The following is a 10,848-nucleotide window of genomic DNA, read 5'->3' as shown; positions in this document are numbered from 1 at the left end:
TGGGTTGGACTATCTGAAGCTCAGCTGTATTCCCATTGCCACCTGAGTCACAAGCTTACAAAATCCCTTTAGATTTTAGAAAAGCTGGGAACGATGTATGTTAAATTTTTTGTTTATTTGGCTTGCTGTTATTTGATTGCCCTTTTAATTAGGCCTGAAATCAAAAGTCATCTAGAGAATTTAATGTCTTGGTCTTTATCAGATGAATTTATATTAATTTATTTTTAGGGTAAGGTAAGGAAGCAAAATACGTTAGAGTGGGCTGCCCAGGTGGATTTTGGTGGATAATATCATTTGGACTACCACTGGATAGTGCCTTTCTGAACTATCTTATATTTCTGCAGGTAGGAGAAGTGAGGGAAATATATATTTAAGTGGACAAAGGACGCCTTTCCTCTTAATCCCTTTTAACTACCAAACCAGAGTGTGGCTTCCAGCAGAGTTTGGGGTAATTTTTTGCCCAGCTGGGTAACCCAGACTGGATGGGAGAACATGGAAGGAGAGAGAAGGAAGCCACTTTCCTCTTCTTACTCTGGAGTTACCTTCCAAGCATTTCCCTTAACTCAGGAAAGCAAAATAAGCTCCATTGCATGTGGCCAACACAGAGGCCTGTTTCAGGTATAATGTCAGAGTGAGTGAAGGAAAAGGTGGAGAAGGGAATAATATTAAAGGAACTCCATTGTGGAATGAGTACATTTTGGACATGTGTCATGTGGGTTTCATTTATATCAGTTCAATTATGAGCTCCCCAAGAAAACCAGAGTGCCTAAATATTTCTAAAATCCAAACAAAAAGCAGAGTAAGGTTCCAAATTGTCACAGTCTCTCAATGAAGTGGGAAGCATCAGGGCTTAAGGGGAGGACTTAGATGGAATTGGTGTAAGAAGATTATCTGGGCTACTTCCATAAATATCAATTTGATGTCACAGATTATTAGTGTTTTCTCCTGCACATTCTGATTGGAAAGGCAATATTTAACACACTTGCCTCTGGGCTACTGCATCAAATTGTATTTAAAAAACCATTTGATTGTAAAGGGAAATAACTGCAATTAAATAAGGAGAGTATACAGAAAGATATCTTAGAAATATGTGGCTAAGCAAGATAGGGAGATTTGACAGTCAACAATGTATGCTCTGTGAGATACTGAAAAAATATGTCTTCCCAATCGATTTTAATTGTCAGTTTTCACTTGGTAATTAGCCACTCGGCAACCCTGTGGCACTCCTAGGCATGTGAACACCCCTTTTGTGACAGTCCGATATTGAAACATCACCAACAATAGTATTTATTGAGCGATTAGTTTGTGCTGAGTGTGTATTAAGCATTTGGGAGAGTACAATACAACAGAGTTGGTAGACACCTTCCTTGCCCACATCAAACACAATTGTTATAGGTTCTTGTAATTTCAATTTTTAATGAGACAGTCACTGTAATTCTCTAGTCATGAAGATATATTTGTATGGCTGGTTGACATGAGGTTCAATACATAGCACAATTCTTCATCACTGATAGTTTCATCTCAAACAAACGTAGGTCATGAAAACATTTACAGTTCATTAAATTCTGTAATTAAAGCATGAATTCGTGCTCCTAGACTACTACAAGCTATGTTGTCATTCCTTCTTATTCTTCTCAGTATTGTAGAAATGACAGTGGGGATGGAAAAGGAAAGACGATCCATTATTCTGGATAATATTCAATGTCATTAAAATATGGCTTTTTCTAAGACTTGATTTCTTTCAAGCCAAACCGTCATCATGATGAAGAAAACATTTCCCTGTGAATCATCTTTCCCAGAGCCTCCTTAACGTCCTTGTTCCTCAGGCTGTAGATCAGAGGGTTCAACATGGGGATTATAATGGGGTAGATCACAGACACCACTTTGTTCTGATTGACTGATTGACTGGATTTAGGCAACACATATATGAAAGTGATGGCCCCGTAGTACAGAGTGACAGCAGTCAAGTGGGAGGTACAGGTAGAGAAAGCTTTGTGCCTCCCTTCCCTTGAGTTCATCCTCAGGATTGTCAAGACGATGCACACATAAGAAATGCCTATGACAAGCGTGGTGACTGTTATTACTGACCCCGAGGAGACAGAAGGGATGATTTTAATAACTGAAATGTCCGAACAAGAAAGCTTCAACAATAGAGCAAAATCACAGAAAAAGTGGTTTATCTGATTAGGCCCGCAGAAATGTACATTTAGTAAGCAACCGGTAAATGTCCAAGCATTCACACAGCCACAAATGTAGGAAGCAATTACGAGCAAGGTGCAGACTTTGTCGGACATTTTACCAGAGTAGAGCAGTGGGCTAGAGACGGCCACGTATCGGTCATAAGCCATAGCTGCCAGCAAGAAGCACTCTGTCGTCCCAAAGGTCACCAGGGAACACATCTGAGCAACGCAACCGGCCAAGGGTATGGCGTGGAGATCAGCCAAGAAGTTTCCGAGCATTACCGGTGTTACACAGGAGGAAAACCCAATATCAACAGCAGCCAAATGGCTGAGGAAGAAGTACATTGGGGTATGAAGTTTGGTATTGACCCTAATTAACACGATGATGCTGAGATTTCCCATTAAAGTCACAACATAGATCCCCAGGAATATCACAGAGAAGATGGCTTGAAGGGTGGCATCACCAGTTAACCCCAAAAGAATGAATTCCGTTACAGTGCTGTGGTTTCTGCCACCCATAAGGTATTCTAGAAATAGTTTCTATTGAGACAAAAGGGGTCCTCAATTCAGGGAGAGATCAACAAGGCAATATTGAACTATTTCCCTTGACAATTCCTATTGATTTTAAGGTGTGCTTGTCAGACTCAGGGAGGCATATGTGGAATAGTTTTCTCTGTATCTGTTCCACCGAGATCATGCAGGTACTATGAAGAGGTCTGAAAACAGAAAAAAAAGCCAGATTAAATTTCATATTACGAGATTGAAACTAAAATGGTCATTAGTTTTTTTCTGTCCACAAATTTTAATTGTTTGCTTTTTTTATAATGGCACTTATTAAGCGCTTACTATGTGCAAAGCACTGTTCTAAGCGCTGGATAATAATGGTACTTGTTAAGTGCTTTCTATGTGCAAAGCACTGTTCTAAGCGCTGGGGAGGATACAGGGTGATCAAGGTGATCATCTCCATTTTGCAGATGAGGGAACTGAGGCACAGAGAAGTGACATGACTTACCCAAAGTCACACAGCTGACAACTGGTGGACTGGGATTTGAACCTATGACCTCTGACTCCCAAGCCCAGGCTCTTTCCATTGAGCCATACTACTTGTCTTGGATAAATCAATCAAGCAACCAATGGTGTTTATTTAGCTCCATGTGCATATCAATGTAATAAGCATTTCGGGAAAATACCAAGCAATGCAGTCTATGGGGGGAGACATTTATTAAAATAAGTTACAGACAGGGAAAATAATAAATTTAAGGGTGTTCACATAGGTGCTACAGGGCTAAAGTATCAATGTGATTAATTTAATTTAACTATAAGGTACGACTCCAAATACATATTAAAGAGAGCTAATAGACATAATTTACTTCCCTCCCCTTTCTTTCTTTCATTCATTCATTCATATTTATTGACCCCTGACTATGTGCAAAGCATTGTACCAAGAACTCGGAGAGTGGAATACAAGAACTAACAGACAAATACCACGACCAAAGAGAGCTCACAGTCTGGAGGAGGAGACAAACATAAGCAGAGTGGCTCAATGGAAAGAGCCTGAACTTGGGAGTCAGAGATCATGGGTTCTAATCCTGACTTTGCCATTTGTCAGCTGTGTGACTTTGGGCAAGTCACTTAACTTCTCTGTGCCTTAGTTACCTCATCTGTAAAATGGGGATGAAGGCTGTGAGCGCCACGTGGGCCAAACTGATCACCTTGTATCCACCCCAGCCCTTAGAAATGCTTAACAAATGCCATCATTATTATAAGCGCATAGTACAGTGCTTTGTGCACAGTAAGTTCTCAATGAATACGATTGAATGAATAAATGAATAAATTACAGAAATGCACTTAAGCACTGTTAGGCTGGGGTTAGGGGAGTTATTCCCTTTATTGATCCCTGACTTGCTCCCTTATTTGTTTGATGTGATGGTGAATGGGAAGCCACTGGAGTTTCCTGAGGAGTGGGAAAATATGGTCTGAATGTTTTTGCAAGAAAATGATCCAAACTTAAGGATGAAGCTGGATTGGAGTTGAGAGAGACAGGAGACTGGGAGGTCAGCAAGGAGGGTGATACAGTAATCCGGATGGGATAGGTTAAATTCCGGAATTTAAATGGTGACGGTTTGGATGGAGAGGAAAGTCTCCACTTCTCAGAAGGAAGAGAACCGAAGACTCAAACCCTTGTAGTAGTGATGGTATTTGTTAAGCGCTTACTATGTGCCAAACACTGTTCTAAGCACTGGGGTAGATACAAGGTAATCAGATTGTCCCACATGGGACTCAGAGTCTTAATATTATTATTGAATCATTATTATTATTATTATTATTATTATTATTATTATTATTATTATTATTATTAATGGGAAGGACAGGGTTTGGGTGGGAAGATGAGGAGATCTGTTTTGGATAGGTTTAGTTTGAGGTAATAATAATAATGATGATGGCATTTATTAAGTGCTTACCATGTGCAAAGCACTGTTCTAAGCGCTGGAGAGGTTACAAGATGATCAGGTTGTCCCACGGAGGGCTCACAGTCTTAATCCCCGTTTTACAGATGAGGTAACCGAGGCACAGTAAAGTTAAGTGAGTTGCCTAAAGTCACACAGCTGACAAGTGGCGGATCCGGGATTTGAACCCATGACCTCTGACTCCAAAGCCCAGGCTCTTTCCACTGAGCCACGCTGCTGGCTGACATCCAGGTAGAGATGCCCTGAAGGCAGGAGGAAATGTGAGGCGGCAGAGAAGACAGAGGTCAGGGTTAGAGAGGTAAATTTGAGAATTGTCTTCCTAATGATGGTAGTTGAAGCCCTGGGAGCAAAAGAGTTCTCCAAGGGTGGGGGTGTAGGTGGAGAATAGAAGGGGACCTAAAACTGAGCCTAGAGGTCCCCACTGTCAGGGGGCAGGAGGAAGAGAAGGATCCTACAAAAGAGTATGAGAAGGGCAGGTCAGATTAAATAATCACAATTTCTTTCAGCATATTCTCCCAGGCCCAAATTTCCAAACTCTTATTCAGGGTCGTACTAGACATTCCTAAATATTCAGACCAGAGACACGGTAACATTTAGTTTTACGTTGAGAAAGAGCCAGAGGGGAAGACCAAACCAGACCTAAATGATTACTCATCCCTAAATACCCACGCTTCTATGAACTCATGAACTCCTATGTTTTTACAGAAGAAGTAGGCAAAGTTAGAGGTTGTACTCACAACTCACTCAGGGCAGGCTCTTCCTCAAGACTCCCAGCATGGCTCAGCAGTAGGATGGGCAGAGGGAAGAATGCCGGCCTGAGCCCACAACATTCTGTCCTTAGGATAAATACCTCCACCCATCCTGATTGGCTCTCACTCCCAGATGCTTCTGGGATGTGTAAACCTTTGCCTTTGGGAAACATAGTTCCCAGGTTAATGTCCTAATTCCCTTCATCCTTTGATCTTAACAATGCCTCCAAAGGACTACCTGGTTAAAAGAGTGCTTTGGGAACGTTGGCCTAGAGGTATTTGGGGATAATATCCCTGAGGGTTCCACTCTGCTGCCAGATTTCTAGTAGACCTCTGGACACTTACTTTTTGCCCCCTTTCAGCTCCACAGCACTTAGGTACATATCTGGAAATTATTGATGTATGCTAATATCTGTCTCCCCAGCTACAGAGTAAGCTTCTTTCGAGCAGGGATTGTGTCTACCAACTCTGTTGTACAGTACTCTCCCAAGTGTTTATAATAATAATAATAATAATAATAATAATAATAATAAAAATAATAATAACATTTGTTAAGCGCTTACTATGTGCAAAGTACTGTTCTATGTGCTCGGGGAATACAAGGTGATCAGGATGTCCTACCTGGGGTTTACAATCTTAATCCCCATTTACAGATGAGGTAACTGAGGCACAGAGGAGTTAAGCGACTTGCCCAAAGTCACACAGTCTACAAGTGGCAGAGCCGGGATTAGCACCCATGACCTCTGACTTCCAAGCCAGTGTTCTTTCCACTGAGCCACGCAGCTTCCCATCAGCATCAGCCTCCTTTCTGACCTCCCCACCTCCTGCGTCTCCCTACCCCAGTCCATACTTCACTCTACTGCTCAGATTATCTTTCTGCAGAAATGTTCAGGGCATGTCACCCCTCCTCCTCAAAATTCTCCAGTGATTGCCTATCCTCCTCCATATTAAACAAAAACTCCTCACTATTGCCTTTAAACCTCTCCATCACCTCGTCCCCTCCTTCCTCACTTCCCTTCTCTCCTTCTGCATCCCAGCCTGCTCCTCTGGTGCACACACTCTGCTCCTCTGGTGCTAACCTTCTCACTGTGCCTCCATTTCGCCTGTCTGGCCACCGACTCCTGGCTTACGTCCTTCTTCTGGCCTGGAAAGCCTTTCCTTCTTAAATCCACCAGACAGTCACTCTCCCCCATTCAAAGCCCTCCTGGAGATGCAACTCCTCCAGGAGGCCTTCCCAGACTAAGGCCCACTTTTCCTCAGCTCCCACTCCCTTCAGCGACACCCTGACTCACTCCCTTTGCTCTTCCCCCCTCTCCCCACCCCACAACACTTATGTATACATCCATAGTTCTGTTTATTTATATCAAAGCCTGTTTACTTGTATTGATGTCTGTCTTCCCCTCTCTAGACTGTGAGCCCATTCAGGACAGGGATGGTCTCTCTTTATTTGATGTATTGCTCTTTCCAAGTGCTTAGTACAGTGCTCTGCACACAGCAAGTGCTCAATAAATACAATTGAATGAATGGAAGTGTTTAGTACAGTGTTCTGCACACAGTAAGCGCTAAATAAATACCATTGATAGATTGAGTAATTAATGACTCTCACAGAATAAGGAGGGAGAGTAGGTAGTTCATTACCATTTTACAAAACAGGAAACTGAAGCAAAGGGAAGTGAGAGTCCTTGTCCAAGATCACACAGGAGACTAGGGACTAAGCCAGGTTTTCTGACTCCCAGAACCGTGCTCTGTCCACGTGGATAAGATTGAACAGAGACTCAGCTGTAGTTTACCAGTTGAGCATTTTGACTAATTAGTAGTTTGAAGGGACATTTTTATAAAAGCTCCAAATAATAATAATAATATTGGCAATTATAAAGTGGTAGCTACGTGCCAAGCACTGTATTAAGTGCTGGGGTTGATACAAGAGAATCAAATTGTACCCAGTCCCTGTTCCACATGGGGCTTGTAATCTCTGTGAGGGAGAGAACGGGTATTAAATCTCCACTTTGCAGATGAGGAAATCGAGGTACTGGGAAGTTGAGTGACTTGTCCGATATCCCACAGCAGGAAGTAGCAGACCAAAATTAGAACCCATGCCCTCTGATTCCCAGGCCCACAATCTACCCAATAGGTGACACTACTTCTTCCCTTTCATGCATTCTGCCCAGGCCAGGAGATTGAGATTCTAAGACCCGCAATGGTCTTTACATGAGTGGAACTTGATTAATGTGATTTTCCATCCACAGGCCGCCCAAAGCAGTGGATCAAAAATTAATAAGAAGGCTTGAATATGTTCTTCATGAAGAGTAAATTTTTTTTTGAATAGCTAGAAAACTAATTCCAAAGTTTATCAAAATTTGAATAGAAATTCCAGTATACAATAGCTTTTTATTTCTTCTCTGAGAATGCTAACTCGATGATGCTGGGCAGCAGCAGCATGGGAGAAAGTCTCAAGGGCATAGACTCAAGTTGACTCGAGTTCATTTTTTAAATATTTTTATTTTATTTTTGTGATATTTGTTGGAAGCCATTGTATTAAGTGCTGCGGTGAACACAAAATAACCTGTCCTACAAGAAGTCATAGTCTGAATTCCAACTTTACACATGAGGTAACTGAGGAACAGAAAAATTAAGTGACTTGCCCAAGGACACATAACAGACAAGTGGTTGGAGCTGGGATTAGAACCCAAGTTTTATGACTCCCAGGCCCGTATTCTTTCCATTAGGCCATGTTGCTTCCCAACATGGTCTAAAGGCAGTGTTAATACATGAAAAATAAATTTTCTGGCATCAGAATATTAGTACAGAGAAGCAGCATGGCTCAGTGGAAAGAGCATGGGCTTGGGAGTCAGAGGTCATGAGTTCTAATCCTGACTCTGCCACTTTTCAGGTGCGTGACTTTGGGCAAGTGACTTAGCTTCTCTGTGCCTCAGTTCCCTCATCTTTAAAATGGGGATTAAGACTGTGAGCCCCACGTGGGACAACCTTGATTACCTTGTATCCCCCCAGCGCTTAGAACAGTGCTTGGCACATAGTAAGTTCTCAACAAATTCCAACATTATTATTATTACTGCAGAGCACATCCCTGGGACATAGATGTGAATTATAATGCCTGTTTTCCTAACTAAAATGAGACTTTTCCACGAGCTGTGTCCAACGTTTTATTTCTTTCAAACACAGATAGAATGCATCAACAAAACAACAAGCACGTACTTCTTTCTGACCATCCTTGAATTATCAATGGCTTATCCCAAATTATATTTACAGATAATTATTCATACTTGTGTATTATCCTTATCACTGCCCCTTTCACAACCTTGTTCCTCAGAGTATAGATTAGGGGGTTCCGCGGGGGATCACCACAGTGTAGAATGGAGACACAAATTTATTCTGCTCCGAGGAGCGGTTAGAGCTGGGCTAAATGTAAGTGAACATGACGGTTCTGTAGAATAGAATAAGGGCTGTCAGGTGCGAGGTGCAAGTAGAGAAAGCTTTCTGTCTCCTGTTGCTTGCCTGGAGCCTCATGATGGCACAGATGATGTATACATAAGGGATGATTATGGTGGGGACGGTGTTAAATATTATGATGGCAGCAGAGGGGGAAGAAATGATTTGAACCAGGTAAACAACATTCGCTCCCACGGCTTCAACTATCATCTCTACGCTGATGACACCCAGATCTACATCTCTGCCCCTGCTCTCTCCCCTTCTCTCCAGGCTCGCATCTCCTCCTGCCTTCAGGACATCTCCATCTGGATGTCTGCCCGCCACCTAAAACTCAACAGGTCCAGGACTGAACTCCTTGTCTTCCCTCCCAAACCCTGCCCTCTCCCTGACTTTCCCATCTCTGTTGACGGCACTTCCATCCTTCCCATCTCACAAGCCCGCAACCTTGGTGTCATCCTCGACTCCGCTCTCTCATTCACCCCTTACATCCAAGCCGTCACCAAAACCTGCCAGCCTCAGCTCCGCAACATTGCCAAGATCCGCCCTTTCCTCTACATCCAAACCACTACCCTGCTCGTTCAAGCTCTCATCCTATCCCGTCTGGACTACTGCATCAGCCTTTTCTCTGATCTCCCATCCTCGTGTCTCTCCCCACTTCAATCCATACTTCACGCTGCTGCCCGGATTGTCTTTGTCCAGAAACGCTCTGGGCATGTTACTCTCCTCCTCAAAAATCTCCAGTGGCTACCAATCAATCTGAGTATCAGGCAGAAACTCCTCACCTTCGGCTTCAAGGCTGTCCACCCCCTCGCCCCCTCCTACCTCACCTCCCTTCTCTCCTTCTACAGCCCAGCCCGCACCCTCCGCTCCTCTGCCGCTAATCTCCTCACCGTGCCTCGTTCTCGCCTGTTCTGCCATCGACCCCCGGCCCACGTCATCCCCCGGGCCTGGAATGCCCTCCCTCTGCCATCCACCAAGCCAGCTCTCTTCCTTCCTTCAAGGCCCTACTGAGAGCTCACCTCCTCCAGCAGGCCTTCCCAGACTGAGCCCCTTTCTCCCTCTCCCCCTCGTCCCCCTCTCCATCCCCCCATCTTACCTCCTTCCCTTCCCCACAGCACCTGTATATATGTATATACGTTTGTACCTACTTATTACTCTATTTATTTTACTTGTACATATCTATTGTATTTATTTTGTTTTGTTAGTATGTTTGGCTTTGTTCTCTGTCTCCCCCTTTTAGACTGTGAGCCCACTGTTGGGTAGGGACTGTCTCTATATGTTGCCAACTTGTACTTCCCAAGCGCTTAGTATAGTGCTCTGCACACAGTAAGCGCTCAATAAATATGATTGATTGATTGATTGATTGATCAGAGCAGGCAACCTCCACTAAGGGAGGGAAATCACAGAAATAACGATCGATTTCATTGGATCTACAGAAGGCTAAACTAAACACACAAATGGTAAATAGCATGCTATTTGAACAACCCCCGACATAGGAGGTAGCTATGAGCTGGACGCAGACTTCATTGGACATAGAGACGGTATAGAGCTGGGGATTGCATTCAATCAATCGTATTTATTTACTGTGTTTAGAGCACTGTACTAAGCGTTTGGGAAGTACAATCAGATGGCCACAAAACGGTCGCATGCCATCATAGCCAGTACGATGCCCTCTGAGGTCCCAAAGTCAAAGACAGAACAGAGCTGGGCAACACAGCCAGCAAAGGATATTCTGTCTCTCTCCACTAAGAAGCCCTTCAGCATCTTTGGAATGACAGTTGATGAATACCAAAAATCGATGAAAGCCAAATGGCTCAGAAAATGGTACATTGGGGTGTGAAGTTGGGAACTGGCCCTGATTAACATGATAATGTTGAGATTACCCATGACCATGACAACATAAACCACGAGAAACAATGTGAAGAGAAGATCAGGGAGAACAGGATTGTCTGTTAATCCCGCAATAATAAACTCTGTCATAGATGTGTCGTTTCCTTCAGCCAT

At 43.3% G+C, this 10,848-nt stretch overlaps 2 pseudogenes; both read right to left on the bottom strand.

Annotated features, from left to right (window-relative positions):
• Positions 1 to 1,757: 1,757 nt before the first annotated feature.
• On the bottom strand, positions 1,758 to 5,333 carry LOC119942168 (annotated as a pseudogene).
• A 3,335-nt stretch (positions 5,334 to 8,668) lies between these two features.
• On the bottom strand, positions 8,669 to 10,848 carry LOC119941849 (annotated as a pseudogene).

This window comes from Tachyglossus aculeatus, chromosome 21, assembly GCF_015852505.1.
Source record: "Tachyglossus aculeatus isolate mTacAcu1 chromosome 21, mTacAcu1.pri, whole genome shotgun sequence".
Taxonomy (NCBI): domain Eukaryota; kingdom Metazoa; phylum Chordata; class Mammalia; order Monotremata; family Tachyglossidae; genus Tachyglossus; species Tachyglossus aculeatus.
The sequence above is the reverse complement of the archived record's forward strand: the minus strand, read 5'-3'. Positions and strand labels throughout refer to the sequence as shown.